General features: G+C 34.8%; 1 protein-coding gene and 1 long non-coding RNA gene across 2 annotated transcripts in view; one reads left to right on the top strand and one right to left on the bottom strand.

The window, feature by feature from the left end:
• CDH12 (cadherin 12) overlaps nt 1–24,388 on the bottom strand; it is a 431,901-nt gene that overhangs the window by 328,080 nt on the left and 79,433 nt on the right. The window lies entirely within an intron of this gene.
• Nucleotides 6,865–18,840, top strand: LOC125329402. Its single transcript, XR_007205141.1, has 3 exons — nt 6,865–6,913; nt 7,393–7,520; nt 18,306–18,840. It is a non-coding gene; the product is annotated as an uncharacterized LOC125329402 (long non-coding RNA).

Here is a 24,388-nt window from a genome sequence, read left to right as displayed (position 1 = left end):
CTTTTATGCTGGCTTTTAAAAATAGCTTATTTTGACTACGAAAATGGGCTTTATTCTAGATCTGATTTTTAAAGGGATGTCACACAAAAAAACCAGATCAAATGTTGTTACTCTCACATGAAAGAAGATATGAACATTACTGAATAATAACGATGACCTGGCTCAAGTTTAATGACAAAATATTATACTTTCACCACCCAAAGTATTCCTCACCAAGCCTTCCTATTTTTTCCTTCTCTTTGACCCAGATGTGATAATATCTTCACATGTCATTGTTACTGTGCTTAGTGTAACAGTTGTTAAGTAGCACTCAGTGTTTCAGTGGTGGAGGTAGTATTCACTTATGACTTTGAGACAAATGAGCAAAAACCAGAATATTCATTAAGAATATTATTTATATTCATGATCATTATTAGCTCCAAACTTGATTTAAATTTTTACTCTTTCATGTTAGTTGACTCAGAAAGAGCTTTGCTTGCTTAAAGCTCATCCAAAATTTCGTAGAAAGATAATAAAGTGATTATTTTTTGTTAGTATTTATTCAGATAATAAATAACCAGGCTCAGTTTTTTCATCTTACTCTATCAGAGACTGAACTCCAGTAGACCAAATTCTGTCAGGCTCAACCAGCACTAGGATGGTTTATATGACCATTTTTATGGTTTAATTCCTCATTATCTTTGTCATGCATTACGTTAAGTGAAAGAGAGTTAAAGGAAACAATTGAGCTAGAGCAGAATCAAAGGTGAGCTACAGTTCAGATAAAGAATACAACAAGGGTGATAACAGGAGACAGGAAAAATTGGCACACTGGCAGCAAATCAGTTGTGTGTTTTGCCACAATGAATAAGGAAATACGAAGGTTGGACTTTACAGCATTATTCAATTCAGGAATAGGTAAAAGCTATGTATACGTCCATCTCTTTACATTTACATTGACAAAGATTCCTGTCTTTGTAGATGTAGTGTTTTGACATATTCATTGACATGCAACATACTTACCAGAAATTCTTTATTTATGCCTAACTGCTAAAGAAATTAAAGTCCTATTTGCATAATTACAGTAAGAGTGAATTCTTTATGTAAACAGGCAGAGCAAAATGGTTAGTCTGGTCTGAATAACAAACCTTCGGTCTGAAAGTATTTGATGAGTAGTAATATACGGGTGTCCCCAGTCTTTAACTTGCTAAACTAGACATTGAAGATACTTTGTTAGTAAGCAACTACTTTATTTTCCATTAAACCATTTGCCTTAATTGCACAATTGTGTGCCTTACAAAGCTTATACAGGAATGAAAAGCAACATTTATTAATAGATATGTGGCAAAAGGCCAAAATTTGTCGAACTATGTCTGACAATTGAGCATTAATTGAAAATTTCCCAGTCATTATCACTTGTGAAGAAATATCTGACTTATTGACAACCATCTGTTTCTTAATACCTGTCTACTCCAAGTACATGAGACCCCTGAATTTACATGTATTTTCAAGCAATAGCTGTTGCAAATAGAAGATGACAAACTGCCATTTGTTTTTTCACTTGCATTCATCATTGGAGCTTGCAATACTCACAGAGAATTTTGATCCTTTCTGTGACTCATACCTCCAAGATGGAAGGTTCACTGCTAGCATCAGGGCATGGTAGTCCAGTAAGAGCCCACTACCAAGGAGCTAGTGATGCTGGTTGTAAAGGAATTAAGGAATCAAACTGCAGTGCAGTATTCTTACCCTGTCCTTAGCTTGCAGGCAGTACCTTAATGGAATGAAGAAAAGTGACAGAGACAGATGAGAACTCAATGTGACAACTGCTTTTAGAGGCAAGCTGAGCCAAAACAATTTGATGTAAGCAATATTATGATCAATAACACCTCCGAGGCTTGCTCATTCCATTATGTACAAGTCTGTGTGGCTCTTTTTTTTTTGTTCCTTTTTACCATTTTTTGCAATTAAAAATATTTCAGACCACTGACAGTGAACAATTTCTACTGCAGTCATTTTTGGAACAAACTTTCACTGCCACCCTGGTGCAGCTTTTGTTCGCGCTCTGTAAAGTTTAATGGTAAAGCAAGACATTTAAGATGTTCTCATTTGCAATAAACACTGGCTAGTCCAGTTCACTAAAGGCTATTAGTACAGTGAAAAAGATAATGGAATTTCCTGGATGCTTCAGGGAAAGAATAGGTACAGTAAAAGTATTTATTGAAAAAAAAAAAGTTTTGTGTAGTGTTCCCAAAGTCACTGGATCAAACTGTAGCTTTGAAAACTGAACAAATTATATCAGCATCTAACAATGTAACAGAAACTGTCATGCAATGTCACATTGCAAAATGCAAACTGTAACCTATTTGGCTACCATCCCTACAGAATACATCTTTTCAACATCACTGTTTTAGCACAGCTCCTTTTTTATCAAATGTCAGCTTAAACATAGTGCTGCTTATTATATTTTAGGTACATCAGCAGTTTTAGTAAAGTCAAAACAATTCAGGAAAACAATATAATTCCGGCAAATCTAGGGGGACACATCCTATTTTTTATGAAGTCAACTGTTTACCATAACACAGAATGTAATTTTAAATTTTATGTTCTCTAAAATATAGAAAAAAGTATCTTTAAAATGAAAATTTTCTTAATTAGGTAAATCTTCCTCTATGTCCATTGAAAGAACATCTTGTTGAGAGTGAGAAGCACTTGACAAGCATTTCAATTGTTGTACCATCTACACAATTGACTAAAACCACCTGATGTTATAGAAAGAGTTCTACATAAAGATTTTGTACATAATGTCTCTTTTATCTTTCTTTAAATGAGTTGGGAATTCTTGCTTTATGTTATCAACCATGGTTGATTAGACACACAGTTTTCTGATCTGCTTTAAATGCATTCAGTTTCACACTCGTAAATTAATAATAGAATTGCTATATTCTTTCTCACTATGTAGTCCAGTTATTGGATCGTGTAGTGAAAAAACCCTACTGAGATTACTCAATTTGATAATCTATTTTAGGCTTAGATAAGTAATGGAATGTTTTAATGGAGATCAATAATTAACATGTTTACATTTGACCTGTGCATACCAATTGATAAAGATACAGCAAAGCAAAGCAATCTTAAAGTTCTAGATCTGGAGGGGATGAAGCAAAAATGCATAAGTCTAAAAATGGCATAAATTGATTAGAGGTTTTTTTTTTTTTTTTCTGGCTTTATAAGTCTTTGTAAGGACAAAAGAAATCATTACTTTTTTATCTTAAGACTGCATTTTAAATGACAATGAGCAGTCAATGAAATCAGTGAAATTGCTGAAGCTGAAGTCCATGCCAGGCTAGAAGCTTGCATTCTAATGCAGTCTATAAGATCTTTAAACCAGAGACATTGTCATAGCTCTAGTCTGAAAATAACATCCACAACAGCTGACCTATAGATCTGGGTCAATAATAATCTATCCAAGTTTCTATGCTGATCTTCATCAACAATTATTTTATCTTAAAGAAACTTGATGGCTCTTCTCAATTCCCTATGGAAAGAGGCAGGAATACTTGATTTATTTTAATTATTAAGGAATAATTCGTATGAAGAATAGTGCAATTCTGAAAAAAGCAACAGCACCCTGTATATGACATCTTTGTCTCTCAGATTTCCTGCTTGGAGGATATGTAGATTGCTGATGTCTTCATTCTTTAATGGACAGGAAAATATAAACCGATTTTTTCCTCTCTTTAGCCTCCCTGAAGAATCTAGAGCCATTTGGGTTAAATACCAAGATAAAAATTCTACCACTGGCAGTGCTTACTGTCTCTGTTTCAGCCTATGACAAGACTGATATGTTCTTCTCATTGACAGATTTCAAAATGTATTTGAGAAGGAAGAATAATTCACTTGAAATATTTTAATATGGTCCTTCAGGAGAAATGAAAATCAATATTCTGCACATATTTATGCATATTTACATGAGCTATCTGGAAAAAAAAGATTTTTTATAACTTCAGATGACACAAAGTCCTTGACATATTAATGATAAGTAGAGGCTATTTTACAAAGAAATTAAGACTCTTAGGTAAACTAGGTACACTTGAGAAACATATATGCTTATATCGTTTGCTATATCCTATATGTATAAAACAAGAATACATGAAAAGTGGAGAAACACAGTGAGTACTCTAAACTGTCTCAGAAGGATTTAAGAGAGGACAAGCAGATGATTTTTGCATATGATATAATGAACTAATTAAAAAACCAACTTTTCTCAGGTGCACCTGAGTAAAGGGAAGATCTGCTAAAATTCCAGAGGAAATATGACCTGTATAAACCTATTTGCAAGATCATTTATACAACAGTATGGTACGTTCTGCAGCTGCACCTGCCCAAGGGGATGATCCAAGGAACAGAAAACTTGTTACATAGTGAAATACTCAGAAAACTCATCCTAATTCCTCTAATGAGAAAATCAGAAAGATTTTGATGTACAGGTACATGTTTTAGGACAAATATTACTAAAAAAAGTTCCTTTAAACATGGTGACAAATTCATAAGAACAAATAAGTACAAGCTGAAATTGGGAAAACTGGAGATAAAATAAAGTCATCCTTATTTTGACAAGGATAATTCCATCCCATTTTGACATCAGCATCAGTGGGCTTTGATTTCCATTTGATTGATTTCTTCCAAAACTTTTGAAAACTGTTAACAGGTTTATCCTTGTTTCTTTCCTTTTAAATATGTGCTAGTGAGTTGCAAAAATTATATTTACTTACACAGATATATATCCAATACTATACTCAATTGTTTCTGCCACAGAATGTAGTTTTGATTTTAATAGTTAAAAAATTTCTCATCTAGAATACTTTGGGTTGCATGATTACATTGTAATTTCTGTGATTACACATCTCTGTTATTTTTTCTTTAATTGACCGATGTCACATTTATCAGCTAGGCTCTAAAGAGCATCTTGTCCTACAGGAAATGCCAGGCCCTTCAAGAAGCAGCCACAAATGTCACACTTCAAATTTGGTTCTCAGTATGAACTTTTCTGCAGCTCGGAATTGTTTGGAAAATGATGTGGTTCAATTCACCATTAGCAAAAATATCACTCTGAAGCAAGCAAATTATCAATCAAGATGACAGAAGATGGCTCTTGTATGGGACACAAGGTAGTCTGGAAGAGGCAAAATACTATTTACATACATAAATACAAATTTTAGGAAGGGTCTGATGCCAAACCAATGATGAACATGGTTTAGTACAATTCCCCCTTTTCTCCCCAAAACAGTCAGCTCACAATCAAAACTGAGAGATTCTGAAAGAGAGAGTGGGGTCCTCCTGCCATGGACAGGTTGGAAATTGCAGCAGCCAACATCCTATCCCAGTCATCTCAGATTCTCAATGACTACAAACAGCTTATCTGGAGAATTTACAGCTCTTAATTCCCAACAGGATGGAAAGCTGAGTGAGTAAACGGCAATGATATAAACACAATACTTCTCCCAGGAGTCATCATGAAGTCTGACCCTAATGGATCATTTATGAAATGGTGGATATTAAATACTCTCCAGTGGTGCCTGTGAAACATGTAACATATGCCTAAACCAAACACGGATTTCTAATCAGAAGGATTTTAAATTTCAAATGTCTTATCATTTTGTGACACTCCACATGTTGGCAACAATCACAGCTGTACAGTTTCTCCCATCGAAAAACAGAATTATAGAGAACATGATACAGTGTCTTTAAATGTAACTACTATTTGTTCAAAAGAGTGATGGAGACGTTTGACTTTCTCCTCTCATGATCAGGATTGGCTTCTGATGCAGTCCTGAATGAGTTGATATCTTGCCACACAGTAGAATGGGCTTTACTATTAGGTTCATAGTATGAACAACACTAATATGAACACCAGTTCGCTGTTCACTAGTTCAACAGCAGATTTTGAAAGATCACTCATTTTCCTAGAAAAAGATTTGTAAAGGCCTGGAATGACTCTTTGTCTGACCAATATAAACCATGAAGGAAGAATATAATATTTTAAGTCAACAACAAGTACTCCATATTGATGTGCCCTTCTAAGTAATTTCCCTTGAGATATTAAAATAAAACCCCAACACCTCATACAAATTTAAAAAACCAAACCAAATGAAACAAAAACAAAACAACAACAACAAAAAAAAACCCCACAAATTGCTGGGGAAATGGAATAAGTAAATGAGTCCTTCATTTGAAAGGGAGAACAGTTGTGTACAGGATGTAGAACATGCAGTGCTGTATTGTAGCTCAGTTGCATAAATATTAATTTTCTTCCTATTATCTTCAAATAAGATTATCTATCTACTTAATATAACCCTTTTAAAGATTTGGACGTAAAATAAATGGAACAATGTTTGGACAAAAATCTTTGACCTATCTCCACCTGTATCACTGTGACATTTACCTATGCTACTCCATCATTAGCTGTCTTCAGAATTGTCAGTAAATTACAGAAATGGGTATAGTGCTTGAAGGCAAAGAAAAATGGGAGAACAATGCTCGGTTTACTTATCTTAATACCCTTCTTGCTGTTGGCTCTAGGAAAAATAACCCCTTTTGGTTTGCCTTATGGTGTAGCCTAGATCTATTTCTCAGGCCATTTCCAATGTAAGTACTGTCAGCTGTGCCTTGAAATCACGATGATTTTTTCTTTGTTCTTTTTTTCCCCACCTAAATATAATGATAAAGAACAACATGTGTGACTAAATGTTGCTATTTCTTAATACAGCTAATAAGAGATTACGCATTTGTAAGGGTTTTTTTTAATATTCTTTTGTTCACATGTGTCAGAAAACAACAAAAATAGTTCTTCTAAATTATTTTGCTGATGTTATTTTATTTATTATTTAGCTTTACTTGAAAATTCCATCTTTTGCACTAGTCACCAAAAAGATGGGTAAGTCCTTTTTTTAAAAGCTGTATCCTGTTTATTAATGTAGCATATTTTAAAGCTTGAAAATTTTGTAGAAGTCTACCCTAACTAAATATTTCACACTAATTATCTCTTTTCATTAGTATTATTCCTTTTTGTGTTGCTATAGCTTCTTCCCATTTTACAACGCATGATGCCAGTACATAGCTCACAGCAACTTTCCTGATCAAGTTGAATTCTGAAAGTCCTTCTCATGGTGAACAGGCCTAGTTTATAGAACTTAGAAATCCTACCTGCAGGGCAACTTAGCTGTCATTCATTTACTAGTACAGATATTTTTTAGGAGTTATGTAAAGGTTTGTTTGCATGTGACAATACTGGCACTTTAGCTTTGTTGATTTTGGTTTTAATTTTAGTTAATAACTGGTAACATCTATTAAAAAATGCTAAAATAATATATACATATATTTTAAATGTTAAGTTTTTCTTTCATTATATGTCAGAGAATTAAAAGCACCTATTGTGCAGATTTCTTGAAAATGTGCTGAGGAGACATGAAGACGGGCAGAGATGTGTGAAGAAACCAGTACAATTGGAGGTACAACTGGAAATGAGACAAGTTTACCTTTAAGTAAGTCGGAAATAAAACAGATACGGTTTTATGTTTTGTTATGGTTCACAAAAAGATCAGTGTGAACTCTGACATTTTGATGAGGGTGAATGCTTTAAAAGGATGAATTAGGCAGGTCTCAGACTGTGATTTGCTGTGGCACATTCAGAAAAGGATTAAAGATTTCGTAATTTCAGCCATATCTCACAAAAAACAAACGAACAAAAACCCCAAAAACCAACCAACCAACCAAAAAAACAAACAAAAAACCAAAAAGAAAGCACAAGCAAACAAAATGCAAATAAACCTGCTACACCTGTGCACCTGTGTAAGTACATTTCTTTTTCCATGACAGAGACCATAGAAGCTGCCACAGAACCACTATAGAACTGCTAAGGGGAAATCAGCTTTTTCCTATGGAAAAAACTTATGTTATACAGCATGCAGATTAGCTGAAAACCTGGTAGATGAGTTATACATAATATGGTGCCTGAAGAATTTATCTTTAAAAAAGACAGCCTGAATACATAAACCTGTGATTGATATCAAAATTTTCGTTAGGCATCAGTCTTCTCTGAATTTTAAACAGAAAATAAACCAACAAATTGCTTAGAAAACAGCTAGAAATGAATTATGGGGTAACATCACAGATCACGAAAAATAACCACTTGCTATGTTTTGTGAAAACAAAAGAAAAAAAATTGATAGCAGGAATTAATGAAATAGATAAAGGAAACAGATGTGAAACGTTGGTGAGAACAAAAAAAAGTTCAATCACATTTATTTTTTTATACAGAAACAAGCATTAATTTGTCTTTTGCATTGAAATGGCTATAGCATGCCAGTTTTTGCCACTCTTATAACAACTAAATGAGAATGTCAACCGTTTGAAGATGAATCATCTTTTTCCAGGAACAAAGTGATTGGATGGTTTGAAATTTCTAATGACATATTTGTTACACACTGATTTGGCAGAGACTCTAGTTTATCAGTAATTGCATTGTGAAAGCACTAAATCTAAACAGTAGCTACTAAACAGCACTCCCAAATAATTCTCCAGTCGAAGGATTTAATTTCTGTGCTATGGTACTCTTTCTGAGCTAAATCTTTTGATGTGAGATAAAGTGTTGCTTTGAGGACTGTTTTCCCAAGGTTGTCTTTTTAATTAATTCACTGTTGCCATCTTCACCTCCTCCCTGCACCCCTGCCAGGTTTGCTACCACATGGAGTCTCCCCTCTTGCCCCCTGGGTTTAAGGAGTGAAACTTCTTTTTTTATTGCCTTTTCCTGGTGGTCCTAGAATGGTGCTCACTGTCAATTCACTGTTTATATGTGATATATCATTAGCATTGCTGTGCCTTGCTGAAAAGAATTACCTGACTGGATCCCGAGGCAGTGGTCTGTCTTAAACAACAGTGTCACTGTGAGCTACCTGTCCTGTTCATAAACAAACCAACCTACCCAGAAAGCACTGAATTGCATTTTCATTTTTGTTCTTACATGTTTGCTGGTCATACAATAGCTCTTTATAATTGAGCTGGCCAACTAGATACGCTATATACTCAGGCAGTGTTTGTTGTGTTCTTTTCTCCAAAGACTTCAAATTTGCTGATTTGTTTACACAGCTTGGGCTACATAAGTAGTCAGATTATGCACACAACATTATCTCTGACCCTTTATTTCCCTTTAATCCTAAAATACAATTTGTCTTCTGAGTGTCCTGATAGATGGAGGAGGAGAAGAGAAAACATTAAAAAAAAAAAAAAAAAAAAAGAGGTACCTAGACAATTTAGAAAGACATTTAATTTTCTGTCTTCTTATGAATGTAAAAAACCCATAGCTTTAAAGACAATCTAGTATTTAGGGACATAATTTTTTTTTTCTGAAAAGAGAGATGATAAAGAGAGAGACAATCAGCTGTTTAAGACATTTTGTATTGATCTTTGTCTTATTTCTACATATGAGAGGATGTTTCAGATCAAAATATGAGTGGTCAGCAATTTTTGTCTCTTTTTCAGAAGCTGCAGAGTGCAAGACAATTTTTCTCCCTCATCTTTTCTCTATGTATAAAACTCTGGGCTAGATTTTTAGTAGATACAGATAAGCATAAATGCCCTAAATTTTGATGTAGAGCACAGTATTTCTGAATCTGAACCAGTATTTTTGTGTTTGCCCTGCCCCAAAAACTATTCCTAAAAACTTAATTTTCCATAGGATTTCAGCAAGTCCAAAAGAACTATATTGAGTCTTGATTATTTATTCCATTTCTTTCAGAAATACTTATGCATATTTAAGAATTTCACTTGGGAAAATTGTAAGTAATGAATATGAACAAACAAAATGATAAACTATTATGGTAGCAATGTTCTCATTTTAATGCTAACAAATGGATTTGAGGTAGAAGTAATTTTATTGTGTAAAATCCAACAGGATGAACAAGTATATTTTAAATATAGTTTACAAACAATTACATGCACACAAAAAGTACATTCATACGTTTCTCAGTTGATCAAGAAGGATATCAATTACACTAATGCTATTTCTTAAAAATGATATTCCAGTCAAATTTCACTTTGCTTGGCACTTGGTACAAATCTGGAAAAAAAGACAGCTCCCAACAAAAAAACTTTAATAGTTAGAAATTCAGTATTATAGGTTAAGGTTTATAAGTTATTCAATATAATTCCTGGCTTTTAAAAGCTGTTATCAAACTTCAGATTACCATGGAAATTAATTTTTAGCTTTACCTATTTTCTTACTAGGAACATTAATCTGTCTTGTAAGCAATCATATGTTCATGCAGTAGAGGTTAGTAAACTCACCCTGCAGCTTCTTTCTTTGGATGTGACACTCAGTATAACTTCTGAAACATATATGTGGTTTTTACAGTATGAAAAGAAGTATGTCCTGTCAAAATATATTTTTTTGCACCTCCTAACCTTATTCTTTCACTTTGGGATAACTACATGTATTCAATTTTAAAAATAAGAAATATGTATATATATATATATATAGACGTGCATACATACATATGTACATATATGTACATGTATATATAGTGTAAAAGTCACAGTGTTTCATGTTGAAAAAAGATTTCACATAAAAAAAAAAGTATTGCTTCAAGGGTTTTACAGCTCTAATTTTTACTTCATATTAGTTACACCCATTATACTGTTTCTTTCAGAGCTGCCACCTGCAGCAGTTTACATCAATTGATATGTAATTAATGTGTCAAACTTGGCCTTCAGGATTACAGAGAGATTTACCTATTCACTCTCTACTTGCTTTGCAAAATGGAGTACTTTGAACCTGAAATGAGCTACCAGATTTAAGCATTCTGGGCTTAATGAGTGAAAAGCTACCTCTGAAATGAATCCTAACAAACTGGTTCCAAAAGTCATGAAATAAATTAAATAAAACCTGTAATTCGGAACAACTATGTGTGATTATAAATCATCCAGCACCCTATGAAATTTTGTTATTTCTAGACAGGGCATCTTCAGAAAAACATGAGTGGTGAGAAAACTCACTAGTGACACAAAGTCAGAAGTTTATTGTTGGCTAGTCAGTGTTGTAAACTTTATTTTTCCTCCCTATTCCCACAATGATTTCAATTAATAAGACCAATACATTTTGTACTCTTTAATTTTGGAAATTAAGGCTTTAGTAAAATATTGAATAAACTAGATTTTTTTTTTTTGTTATTGTGACTCAGAAATCACTTGAACCTTTTCATGCTTTTTTGCACAAAGAACAAACAAAATAGTGAATTCATCTTTATGAGACTGTGAAGACAATCCACTTAAAATAAATAGAGCAATTTCATTTCTCTTTTACATTTAAATGCAGAATGGGTTGGATCCAATACTACCATTTCACTTAATTCTCTGCTTCTCATCGCTTTAACTACAAAAAATCTATATAGCGTAGGTGTGTGTGTAAAGTAACACATTCACTGCTTAAATTACACCTGAAGGCAGAAAATTACACCAGAATGCAATAAATGATTCCATCAAAGAAAGGTGCATAGAAAGCGAACTTATCCCCACACATCAACATGAGTTCTCTCAGCTGTAGTTAGACCTTCAAACTAGTTTTCTATTGTGTAATTTTTATGTAATTAAAAATAACTGACAGTATCTAGTACGCATATTAGAGAGCTACAATAATAACATGAGTGAGCAGAGCATTGCAATTTTTTTTCCCCTCTCAAGACTTGGATGTCTGTGTGTGTATGGGAGATGCTACTTTATCCCAACATCACTTTCTACTTCCCTGAGTGGATGTAACTTAGCCCTAAAGTCCTAGACAAGGCTGTATAAGGTAGAAAGGATCTCTGTCCTTGGCCTATGGGTAAATGGATGAAAAATAGATATGCTGGTCTTTTGAGGGAATGTAATACTAACATTTAAAAACATATATTAGTCACACAACAACCATGATTGGAATCAGATGATACTCACTTAAGAGTTTAACAAGAACTCAAGGAAAGAAAAAAATGAATGCTAATCATGATGTATAAACTCTCTGTGAAAATTACCTGATACCTCTGGACTGAAGGGAGACAAATGTGAATGGTAGTTTTTACAAAAGGTTTCAAAAAGATTTAAGGAACTTCAGACTTGTTAATAGGCATTTTAAAAGATAAAGAAAAAATAATAGTTTTTAAAAATTGTGTACATCTGGGTGAATGCTATACTTGGGAAGGGACAACAGTCCTTTCTTTTACAGAAGCTGATGTTGCAAAATTTGTCACCTAACTTTTCAGCACATTTGGATGAGAGTGACCAAGTTCTAGACTTCCAAAGGACTTTTGATAAATATCCTTACCTCAGGCTTTTAAGAAAAATAAGCAGCCATTGCATTTAAAAATATTAATTTAGACCGTAGGTGTAAAGAGCTATTTCACATAATGGAGGAGTGGTGGTAGGGTTTGTCATCAATGGAATCCCTCCAGAGCCTCTGCTAGAACTAGTTCTGCCCCCTGTGTTGTCTGACATCCTCATCAATAATAAGGCAAGGGTAAGAGGCAAGCAGCAAGGTGAGATGGTTTGCTGATGGAGATATTTAAGAGAACAAGGAAAACTGCAGAGGATTGTTGAAGGCTCTTAGGGGCCCAAACAACAGAATGACAAAATGAGACATGGAAAACATTATACATTAATAAAGGTGTACATGATGAAAAATAAATCTACTTCCACAAATAAAACAATGAACTCTAGTTTAACATAAGGAGGATCAGGTTGGTGTTCAGAGAATTTCATCAGAAGATGTACAAAAACAGCAAAGCACTGATAGGAATGGGGAGCAAAAGAGGAGAGGAAAAATCTAAGAGAGAAAACCATTTTGCCATGGTATAAATCTGTATTCTCCCACATCCCATTAAAAAAAACCAAAAAAAAAAAAACAAAAAAACAAAAAAACCCCCAACCAAACAAAAAAGTCCTATTGTTTATGTCCAGTAAAGGTAGTTGCAGCCAGACTCAAAATAAGTAAGTAATTGTTCAATAGCACTCTTTGCTAAAGACAACTGTGAATGGAAAATGGTATATCATATATATTCAAAGGTTACTAGGCAGGCAACTCACTCAACAGCATCTCCTGCTATCCAAAAACATTAGAGAATGGAAAAATACCCCCTTTTCTTCTTCTCCCTGATGCATCCTTATCTGAAAGTCATCATATTTTTAGACCCTTAACTGAGGTACTGCAGCTCATGGAAATGACATCATCTGAGAATTGCTTCTATATTTACCCTATGCCTTTTTGCCATGTGTTGGGACTTGTGGTATCTGGGACACCATACAGGAGAGTAAAAGTCACACTAACCTTGCAAATGTTCAGAGGAATTTGTTTGCTGCTAGGATAGATTTGATTTGTAATTTTAAAAAAATCCAAACCAAAAAACAATCAAAAAAATCCATAGCATAAAACAATTGTTGTATACCAGCCCAGTTTGTTTGTTTGTTTATTTATTTATTTTACTAAAGTATTGCATATACAAAGCCAGCATGACACATAATTTATTATATATCTTCTTTCAATCTTGAAATAAATTGCAAGGAAGTTATAAAACAATTTAATAGCCTTATTTTGAAATGGTTTGTGCCTCCAAAAAGAAACTGTTAGGATAATAGATGGCCTTATGATTTGTCTTAGAAGAGTATCTTTCATACATTTCTATGTTTCCTGAGATTTTAACAGTCAGCAAGCTCTGCATAAAACATGTGAAGGCAATAACTATGAATGCTTTGCAGTGAAACTAGTTCTGAGTTAACTTTTTCCATTCCAGAAAAAAAAAACAGCGCCTAAAATCCAAAGAAATACTGTTTTGATTCTGAATGCAAAGCACAAGTAAGCTGAAATACAAGTCTCTGGGTGAAGAACACTTAAAAAACATTAGAATCCAATACAAGAGAATAAAAGAAATCAAGGCTTTGAAATTATTGAGTGATTATTGATTGGGTTCTACACTTCTCTGAATTAATTTTCAATGGATTTCCCTGAAGAGTATGTGCAGGATAATTTGAGTTTGTCTCTTGCTTTAGCATCTGCCACATAGCTACCCTGCAAATATATTCTGGTAACTTCTGATTTATATACAGGTCTATTTCAAACACATTCTATCTCTCTTTACCTTTGCCCTTCTAGTTTGGCATCTTCATGCAGACTAAGCTGGAGAAATATTTTGGAAGATTCCATCATACTGTTTTTCCAATTTTAATTTAGAATTTTTATGTGCTTAGGGAAGAAGAAATATTTATTTTTGTGGAATGACTTTTAAAAATGCCTTGCCTCAGTTACAAAAACCAAATCAAACCAAACAAAAAAAAAACAAAAAACAAACACACCAGGCTTTGTCTGGAGTTGTGGAAGGAAAACAGGGTAAAAAGACTCTAATGTGAAATACTGAAAGTGGGGCTGGAGTACAAGAAGAGGGAGAAGAATCAGCTTTACTCTGAGGAATAAACAGCATGATGTTGCCAGCACAGAAAGATATTTCCAATGTAGTCTTAGAGAAGGGAAAAACAACAGTTCTCTAACTGTGTGTATTTGACTGAGGACGGTATTGCGCATTGCCTTTTGTTGATTACTTAGCACGTGTAAAAGTAAGGCGATGGCTCTAGGTAATCTTGTTGCATGGCAAGACTGTTATCCATGTCCTCTTACTTCCTTACCAGATAGTTAAGAAGGAAAATAGGGCATATCTTAGAAATATATATAACCAGATACTGAATCAAAACGCAGAGAGAATAATCAGTGTGAATAATAGCCTTTGGGTGAAAAACCCAATTCCCCACAATGGTTCACAGATAAGAAACTAGTGGAGTAAGTCTGGTGGATATTATTAATTTAATCAATCTTGGACATGCACAGTTGTGGAAAGGAGATGGAGGAGGAGGAGGAAAGGTCAGGGAATGATTACGTCACCTGTAAATAACAGGAACTCCAGAAAAAAAAATATTTGCAAAACCTAGTCTTAAGACCCCTGTGTGAGTTCAGAGCTTGCCTTATCTTTCCTCTCTATCAAGCAATGCCAGACACACAGATACATTCTGCACTGCTATTGTGGCTGCTTAGAGCTGGACTGCCTCTGCCCTGAGGAACCAGCTGTTCAGATGAAACTCGTGTGGCACAGAACCACCTCTCAAAACCACCAGGTGGTGCATAAGCTTTAACATAATGCACAGACAATAATTTCTCCTGTCTGGGGTGTTTATTGTAATGTTAGGGCTCCTCAAACAAAAGAAAGCATACATTTAACATTCATTGCAACAGGATTAATTAGTTCTAGTGATTTTTAACACTAGGAAGGAAAGAAAACCCACACAACACCTAGCATATTTGTAGTATTCATATGATTGGAAAAAAAAAAAAAATCCCCTTTTCTTCCAGTATTTTATTGATTATATTTTCAACCTTGGCTACAAAATACATTTCAAAGCATGAATGTCTTTGTATCATTGTAATCCCATAACAGTATCACCTGCTATAAAATTAAACTGGCAGAACTCCTACCAGAATTATGGCAATTCTATGAAAAAAGAACAACAGTCTTTTACCTTAAAATATTGCTTAATCATGAATGTCAGACTTAATAACTACATATTAATAAGCTGCTAAATTGCTTTGAAGAATTTGATTTAGCAACCTTGCAAAATAACCATTTAACTTACATCTAACAATGTGATGAAGTTTCTGCTAAATGATTGCCAGACACTTTTGTCCCCAAAGGTCTTTGAATATTAGTATTTGTGAGGTATTATTTGACTTTCACTAAAAGAAAATAATTTCTGTTTTCAAAGTATTTTTTTCTGTGGAAAAAAACCCCATTTTCTGATATACTTCCACAAGCAGCAGTAGTTTTCAGGGAGTCAACAGGTTAATTAAACAGCACCTTGTGAGCTCAAATGAAAAGAATTCAACCCAGTGAGCCCACATACATACATACATATATATATATATATATATGTATGTAGGCTCACTGAATCGAATTCTTTATATATATATATATAAAATTCGTATGAACTACACATACTTTGCTAGAGTCTGCAAGTGAAAAATGTGTGGTGTCTACAAAGATTCATGCTTTTTTTAATGAAAATGTTGAATTACTCTTCCCTGCAGACAAATATCCTAGTAAGTTTTGCACTCATTAAATTACTGTTTCTGAGGTTCCTGCATTTTCTGTGTGATTCATTATCATCACTATTACTGTATTTCTGGAGTGTCCTATAAGGTAAGGATCAGCACCAGTGTGTTACTATAGAACCATAATGTTTTGCATTGCAAGGGACCTTAAAAGTCATCCAATTCCAACCCTGATACGGGGAGGGATGCCATTTACTATATTCAGGCTGCTCAGGGCTCCATCCAACCTGGCCTTGAACAATTTCAGAGGTGGGTCAGCCACCACCTCTCTGGGCAACCTCTATTCCAGTGCTTCACCACACTAAAAAGAACTTCTTCCTAAAGAAGGGTAAAGAATTTTTTCCTAACTTCTAATCTAAATATGCCCTCTTTCAGTTTAAAACCATTGCCCTTTATCCTGTCACAATCTGCCCATATAAAAAGTTCTTCTCCCTCCTTTTTATAAGCCCCTTTAAGGTTCAGAAAGGTTGCTAGAAGCTCTTCCAAAAAGCTGTCTCTTCTCCATGCTGAACAACCTCAACTGCTTCAGCCTCTCCTCACAGAAGAGATGCTCCAGCCCTTCATCTTCATAGCCCTCCTCTGGACTTGCTCCAACAGGTCCATGTACTTCCTATGTTGGGGGCCCCAGAGGTGGATTCAGCACTCCAGAGGGGGTCTCACAAGTGCAGAGTAGAGGTGTAGAATCATCTCCCTTGACTTTCTGACCACGCTTCTTTGGATGCAGCCCAGGACACATTTTGCTTTCTGGGCTGCAAGTGCACATTACTGGGTCATGTCCAGCAGCAACCTTAAGTCCTTCTCCACAGGGCTGCTCTCAGTGACTTCCTCTCCCAGTCTCTACTCATTTCTGAGATTGCCCCAAATCAAGTGCAGCACCTTGCACTTGGCCTTGTTGATCATCGTGAGATTCTCACGGGCCCACTTCTCAAGTTTGTCCAGGTCTCTCTGGATGTTGTCCCATCTGTCAGGTGTGTCAACTGCACCACTCAGCTGGGTGTCATCTACAAACCTGATGAGGGTGCACTTGATCTCACCATCTGTATAATTAATAAAAATATGAAAGAGCACCAACCCCAAGGCAGGTGCCCTGAAGGACACGCTTGTCAGAAGCCTCTACCTGGACACGGAGCCATTGACCACAACTCTCTGGCCGCATCCACCCAGCCAATTCCTTATGCACCAAATAGTCCACTGTTCAAATCCATGTCTCTCCCCTTTGGAGATAATGATGTCATGTGGGATCATATTGAGGGCACTACAGAATTCTAAATAGATGACATTGGTAAATCTTCCTTTGTCAAACATTTCTGTCACTCCAACAGCTGTTCTGGCTGTCTCAGATCATCTCCTTGTCTTTTATGTGCCTTACCACATCTTCCAGGTGGATCTGCCCATGATCTTCCCAGACACAGAGGTCCTGGATCTTCCTTTCCCCCTTTTTTAAAAATGGGAGTGATGTTTCTATTCTTTTTCTATTCTATTTCTAGCTGTAACATTTTATCCAACAACAGTGGGCAGGAGTGGGCCTTGGATATCTACTGCCAAGTCTACTCATGAATTAAAAAGAAAAAAAAGAAACATTTGTCTTATTTGCAATGAGCAGGTTTATAGATTAGTCTCTTGATTTGTACAAAGGAAAACAATAATTTTCAAGAGATCAGCAGGTTAATAGGCCTGTGTTAATTTTTTAGCATAGCTCTGATTTTCCTGCCAGAGACTTTTTTTTTGTTAAAATGTATGTGCACTTAGCTGTCACACTATACAGCACTAATTTTGATTAAAATGTCATGTAATTAATGAATGTATTATGTTCTTAATCATTATAGAAAAAACAGAGTACTTTATTGAATAACTTAACTGGTTATCCCTCTAGTATTTGTAAAGGTTTATTTCTTCCCAAATAGTTACAGACTGTAATATATATACAATATTTAAATATTTAAGATCTCATCAGTAATAACTTGGAAGATTATTTGCAGAGGTTTTGGTTATATACTGCAAAAAAAAATGATAAACGTATAAATTACCCAGTATGAACAAGTGCTTTTATAATTTCCCTGTTCTTTCCATAATTTTGTGGTTTCTATTCCCCCATCACCTACAACCTTGTTGGGACTGCATATACAACTTACCGCTTATTCCTCAATGTATTCAGAAACAGATCTGATGGAAGACAACACAAGTATTTAATTTGAAGCTACTTCAACAACAACAACAACAAACAACAGCAACAAAACAGCTTTTCTGAACAAGACTGCCTTCAACTGTCAGATAACTCCAGTACCACTGGAAAAGCACTATCCAAAGACATGAGTTGTTATGATGCAATCATTCCAGGTGGGTGCTCATTCTGCTGTGACACCTCTAGCTTTCCACAAAATGACAAGTTTTGTTGTAGCTCCTTGTACACAGAGACAACCAGAAGACTGGAAGATACTTTCCAGCAAATAGATGACCTAGGATCTTCCCTTAGAACACGTATCTGCAATGTGCTGTTGAAATTAGCCTTTTAAAACGAGCCTTAGAAACATTTGTCAGGTTGTTATTTTATTCCCTTTACTAGTTTTCTTTACAAAAATGTGATAGGTTGACTTTGGCAAAATACTAGACACCCATCCAGCCAATCTCTCACTCCCTTCAGCAGGACAGTGGGGGAAAATAAGACAGAAGAGCTTGCAGGTTGAGATAAAGACAGGAAGATTGCTGGTCAATTACTGCCATATCAAAATAGCCCTGATTTGGGGAAAATTGATTTAATGTATTGCCCATATTACACCATTTGACAATGAGGAACAAACGCAAAATCTAAAATACCTTCCTCTCCTCCACCTTCACCCCAGGCTCACCTTCACCCCTTCACTCCCAGTTCCTCTACCTTTTCCTCCTGCCTGAGCAGCTTAAAGGGATGGGGAATTAGGGGCTGCAGTCAGTCCCTAACAGCTGCTCTCTGTTGCTCCCTCCTCCTCATGACCTTCTCTGCTTCAGCCCGGGCCTTGTCTTGGAGCTGGCTATGTACTGCACGGGGAAGTGCCAGCCTCTTCTCGCAGCCCCACAGGCTCCTGCCAGCACCTGGGACCTGCACCTGGCACAACAGGAATACTGTATCTGATATATATACACATAACCTATATCTATCCTGTATGTACAATTATATGTATATACACATGAAAATATGTACAAGTAAATAATGTGGTTTAATAAATCTTTGTCAAAAATCCTGTTGAATACTTTCTCACCTGTCTCAGAAAGACATTTCCAAGAAGCACATCTCCTGAAATTAATAACCCTGTGCCACAATAATCCTTCAGAAAATTAAAAAAAAAAAAAAAAATAAACAAAACCAAAAAACCTAACACCAAAAACTCTCATCTTTAGGATTTTGTAGAAAAAATTCTCTGGAGGTCCACACACCTAATAGCAGCTCAAGTTAACCCACATTGCCTCAATTGTCTCAGACAATCATCATAAGAACAAAATCATTAGATATTTATAAACAATAAAAACATTTAGTATATGGACTGAGACCACATAGAATACTTGTTAGGTATCTGGCATTTCTGGTTCTTGTCTAAATTCTTGTCTTACTACAATGGAGAAGGTAATTTAAAAATGCTTAAGGAAAAAAGAAAGTATAATCTTTCAATAGAAATCTAGGCCTAGCTCTGCTAGAAATATTTCTTTTTCTTCAATTCTTAAGACTGAATGTTTCTCTTTTTTTTATTTTTTTTTTTAAATTCTGTTATTTTCAGGTGAAGGCACTGATTTACTCCTTGATCTTTCACTTTGGAGGGAACAGGTACATGGTTCAAACCAGAGTACAGAAAAAAAATTAAGATTGTAGGGGATTTTGTTCCACTTTTGCCTAGCTGTTTACCCTTGACCAGTTCACTTCAATTTCTGTTCCTTCTCCTCATGCCTGGTGCCTCTGTTCGGGTACCAGAAGGATCAGTTTAACAGAGAGAATATATATTTGTTTTAGTAGGATTTAAACCTGTACAAAGATGTTTTACTGAACTGAAAGCTAATATGGCATATTAGCATATACTCATTTGGACAAAAGTTTTTTCACCATACGTAAGATAAATGGGCAAAGATAAAAATGACTTTTTTTTTTAAATTTTCTTTTTTGTGAAACACAGAACATATCTTCTTATTTACTACCATGCATAAGTATACTGCTTGAGAAAGCTTAATAAGGCATCTGATTACTTCTGTCAACAAAATTTTGTTACTTTTTTTTTTGAAGAGTTTCTGAAGAATCAGTTGGAAAAAAAAAAATGTTTAGAAGTTTAAATTTCATTCCCAAAACTAAAGGCTAATTGTAACAAACTAATATGTGTTTTAGAGAATATGTAACATTTTATAATGCATACTTATAAAATATATATATTACATATATACATTATATATAGTACGTGTATATACATAATTACATATAATATATGTGTACCATATGTACATACACGCATACATACATATACATGTACATGTCTATTTAATTCTTCTACTTTCTGTCTTCTGATTTTTAATTTAATCTCATGCTTTTGTAAGCCAGATTCACTGTTCTGAGGGCTTGATTTTGGCAATAACATCTTGAGATAGGTAGGATTCTGGTCTTGTTTATCCATATGGAAATTACAGTATTCCAAATTACCTTTTTTTCCCTCAAAGAATCACATCCAAAGGTTTTGGTGCATGTCAGGACAGGCATTCCTCATGACTTAAACATCTTCTTTTAATATTAAAGACAACTAAATAATGTAGCATTACATACGCTTATCTATATCAGCACTGACCATTGAACATTGCTTGGGAACCTCTGGTAGTTCCTGACAATAAGAATCAGATGCAAAAACAAAAACAAAAACAAACAAACAAACAAAAAACTTTTAAAAAAACTAAAAAAAAAAATTTAAAAAAATAAAAATTAAAAAAAAAATAAGTAGAGGTATGAATATCACCAAAATTACCCTCCTTCTAAAATAGGTCTGAGACAGGTATTTGTGAAGATACTTAGCCGGCAATTACAGGTAAAAATGGAAAAACATTATTGTCCATGAGACTTCACTTTTATAGTCATTACACAATTCTTGTACTAAAAATCCAAGTTTGTATTCGGTGTTTCTCTTTCTGTCTACCTGAGACGAGCTTAAGGAATTCTATTACTGAATATCTAACGTGTCCAAGTTATAGCAGGATTTTACAGTATCTAGGACTGCACAAAATGAGATCATTAACTTCACTGCTGTAATTATTACCTATATTATTAACTGCAACCTTAGCAGTAGAATTAAATTCTTATCTGTTCCAGGTACTGAGTCTGAGAAAGTGGAATGTCCCCAATGGAAAATAGTACTGTCACTAAAGGCTGAAATGTTCCCTGTAATTTAGTTCCTTTTGCTGAGTTTTCTCAATAGTGTAAAATCACTTTTAGCAACGAGACTATGCCACTTAGAAGAGGCACTGAGAAAATCCTTACAGGTTATCTTTCCCAGTCTACACCAGGTAGGCTTTTACCAGGCAGCTCCAGGAGAATGCCACTCAAAGGGCAGAAGTGATTTGGTAAAATTTGAGATGGGAGCCTGAAACAATAAACACCATGGTGCCTTTGGTGTATGTGTCCTTGCTGTATTGAGATTTTCTTCAGGATTTGCTTTACAATAGGGTTGCTCATTATTTGTTGTCCATATAATTATCAGAACAGAAAAGATTTTTCTTTTTTTCCAAACCCTCTTCACATTTTCTAATGATTTTCAGACAATTAGGGTTTTTAAGAAACCCAAGCCTCTGCTCAGAGGTGTGCTGGTCACACCCGTATTTCTCAAATAACTTCAGCATAATTTAGACCACTTCATTTTTCAAGAAATACTATGTGGATACAAAACTCAAGCCACAGGCAATATATGACTGAAATCTGTAAAGATATCCTAATTAACAGTGGCTAAAGGACCAATGTTCCAAAAAGACCTCCTCTTGTTATTTCCAATTTTTAGAAGGCATGAAGACAATGATTATATATATGCTTGAATAGGTGAACCAATATAAACAACATTAGGTGCAGAAAGTATGTAGACAATTAGTAAAAAAGCTAGCAAGGTTGGAGATATATATATACAGGTATAGATGGATATAGATATGGATATGGATATAGATATAAATACATTGGACATATTATAGATAACTGTGGGAAAATTATACTCTGCCCCAGAAACAGATGTACACAACAGAAAGGTATTTCTGTGACTTTAGCTTTTGTTTACTAACCATGGGGAAAATTATAAAGTATAAGAGTCATGATTAATTGTATTTTTTGAACCATCAAATAGGTATGCATCACTTTGACTGGCATAAGAAGGTGCACTGTAGTTCCAAGATGGTTTATAGGGAAACCCAGTTTTCATTACCTGATTTGATCTTTTTCAGAGATAAGATGATAGATTTATTTGTACTGCCTTACCCATTAACTAAAAAGTGCAATCCAGTAGTTCCCCCAAACTAACAAGTTAATGCAATTTCTGATGGAATATTCAGTATGGAATAACAAACTTCTCTAATAAGTGTTTTAATATAATTTTGATATGAGGCATGGAAGATTCCAGAATGTTTCAGTCTTACAAAAGCCTAAACTCTAACAGGATGCTTCAAAGACATAGGTATTTTCCTCCCCAAAATATTTTGTATCATTTTTATTAAGCCACATACCTTGTGTCTTTTGATGTGTTGTCAAAATATTACACAATTTCTTTATGTTCCCTAAAGAACTTTGACTTTTGTGATGACCATTGACTTGTTTGCATAGATACTAATTGCAGTAAGAGAGACTTTTTTAGGCTACTTCTGAGACAAACATCACATGGGCATTCTGGACATTGTTTGTCCTGATAAATATTTACATGGGTTAAATTATCCATAATTAAAACCAGAAACCCAAACTTCTTTCTCCTGATGTAAATCAATCTGCTTCAGGAAGACAAGAATAATTTAATGAGTTTTTTAGTACTTGACCTGAAAGAGATCTGTACAACTCAGCACTGGATAAGTGCCCAGTTGTATTCATTCAATTCCAACCCCCAGCCTCCCCCCACCAGAAAAAGAAACCAAAAAACCAAACACAAAGAAAACCACCAAAACCCTCAACAAAGAAAACAACAACTTTGCCTGTGTGTAATTTCATTGCCAATACAGGGCTTCATTTTCAGAACAATTTTTGATACAGAATATAGCACTTAGCCTTCTCTCTAACATTCAACGTATCCAACTGAGTATTCAGGGAAATATCAACCTATTGAAACAAACTTAACCACACCACAAACTTAAACAGTAAGTATTTTGAATTTAAGCTGAAACTGTGACATTAAAACACTCTACAACATTCTAGGGAGAAGTTTGAAATAGAGCCAAGTGCCAAGCAACAGAATCTTTTCTCACATGTGGTACTACATGCAGAGCTAACAACCTATGTTGACCACAATATAATTTTAAGTGTCATACATTGCTCTCACAACTACAACTCACCAGCTATATGTTGATCAAAGAGAAAACTGAGCAAGACCATAATCTTTGCTATGACCCCCCTTTATGCAGGTTGCCTATAAATAGGAAGGACCTCAGATAGCAACCCCTTGCTCAGCTCCAAGTTGCATTATGAATTCCACTTATTTATGATTCCTTTGATTATGACCCAGGAAAGAAACTGATGTGCTTGTTCGCATTAGCATAAATTTTTCAGAATTGCAAAGCACTTAATCCACACAGAAGTACCATTATAAAATGGCTAACTCATTGCTAACCCATGGCTGCTTTCAGTACATATAGTTATATGTACTGAAATGCTATTACATAGCATTTTATTCTATATAGGTCATGCTAATGATTATAAAAATAAAACTGTTTCCTATAACAGAAAAAATCCTTATTTCCAGTGTCATCTGCAACTCCTCAAACAACAAAGTGAGAAAAAGTTTGTTCATGGAATTTAAATAATTTTCCTTAGGCTCAACCATGTTTTACTACAAATCTGTGTTGGCTTCATCTGAAAGACTCAGGAACAGTCAGTAACGTTAAAGAGCTATGAGATCTTATTAGTCAGGAATGATAAAGTTTTTTCTCATTCTTATCTCAGTGAACTGAAACCTGCAAATCTTGGCTATTTCAAGCTATTGAGTTGCAAAAGAATGAACTATTTTAACTGGGACTGAATGCTTTTCTTCTTCACCATTTTTATGTCAATTTATTCCT

Source organism: Corvus hawaiiensis, chromosome 1 (genome assembly GCF_020740725.1).
Source record: "Corvus hawaiiensis isolate bCorHaw1 chromosome 1, bCorHaw1.pri.cur, whole genome shotgun sequence".
In the NCBI taxonomy this organism is placed as follows: domain Eukaryota; kingdom Metazoa; phylum Chordata; class Aves; order Passeriformes; family Corvidae; genus Corvus; species Corvus hawaiiensis.
This window is presented reverse-complemented; position numbering and strand designations above follow the sequence as displayed.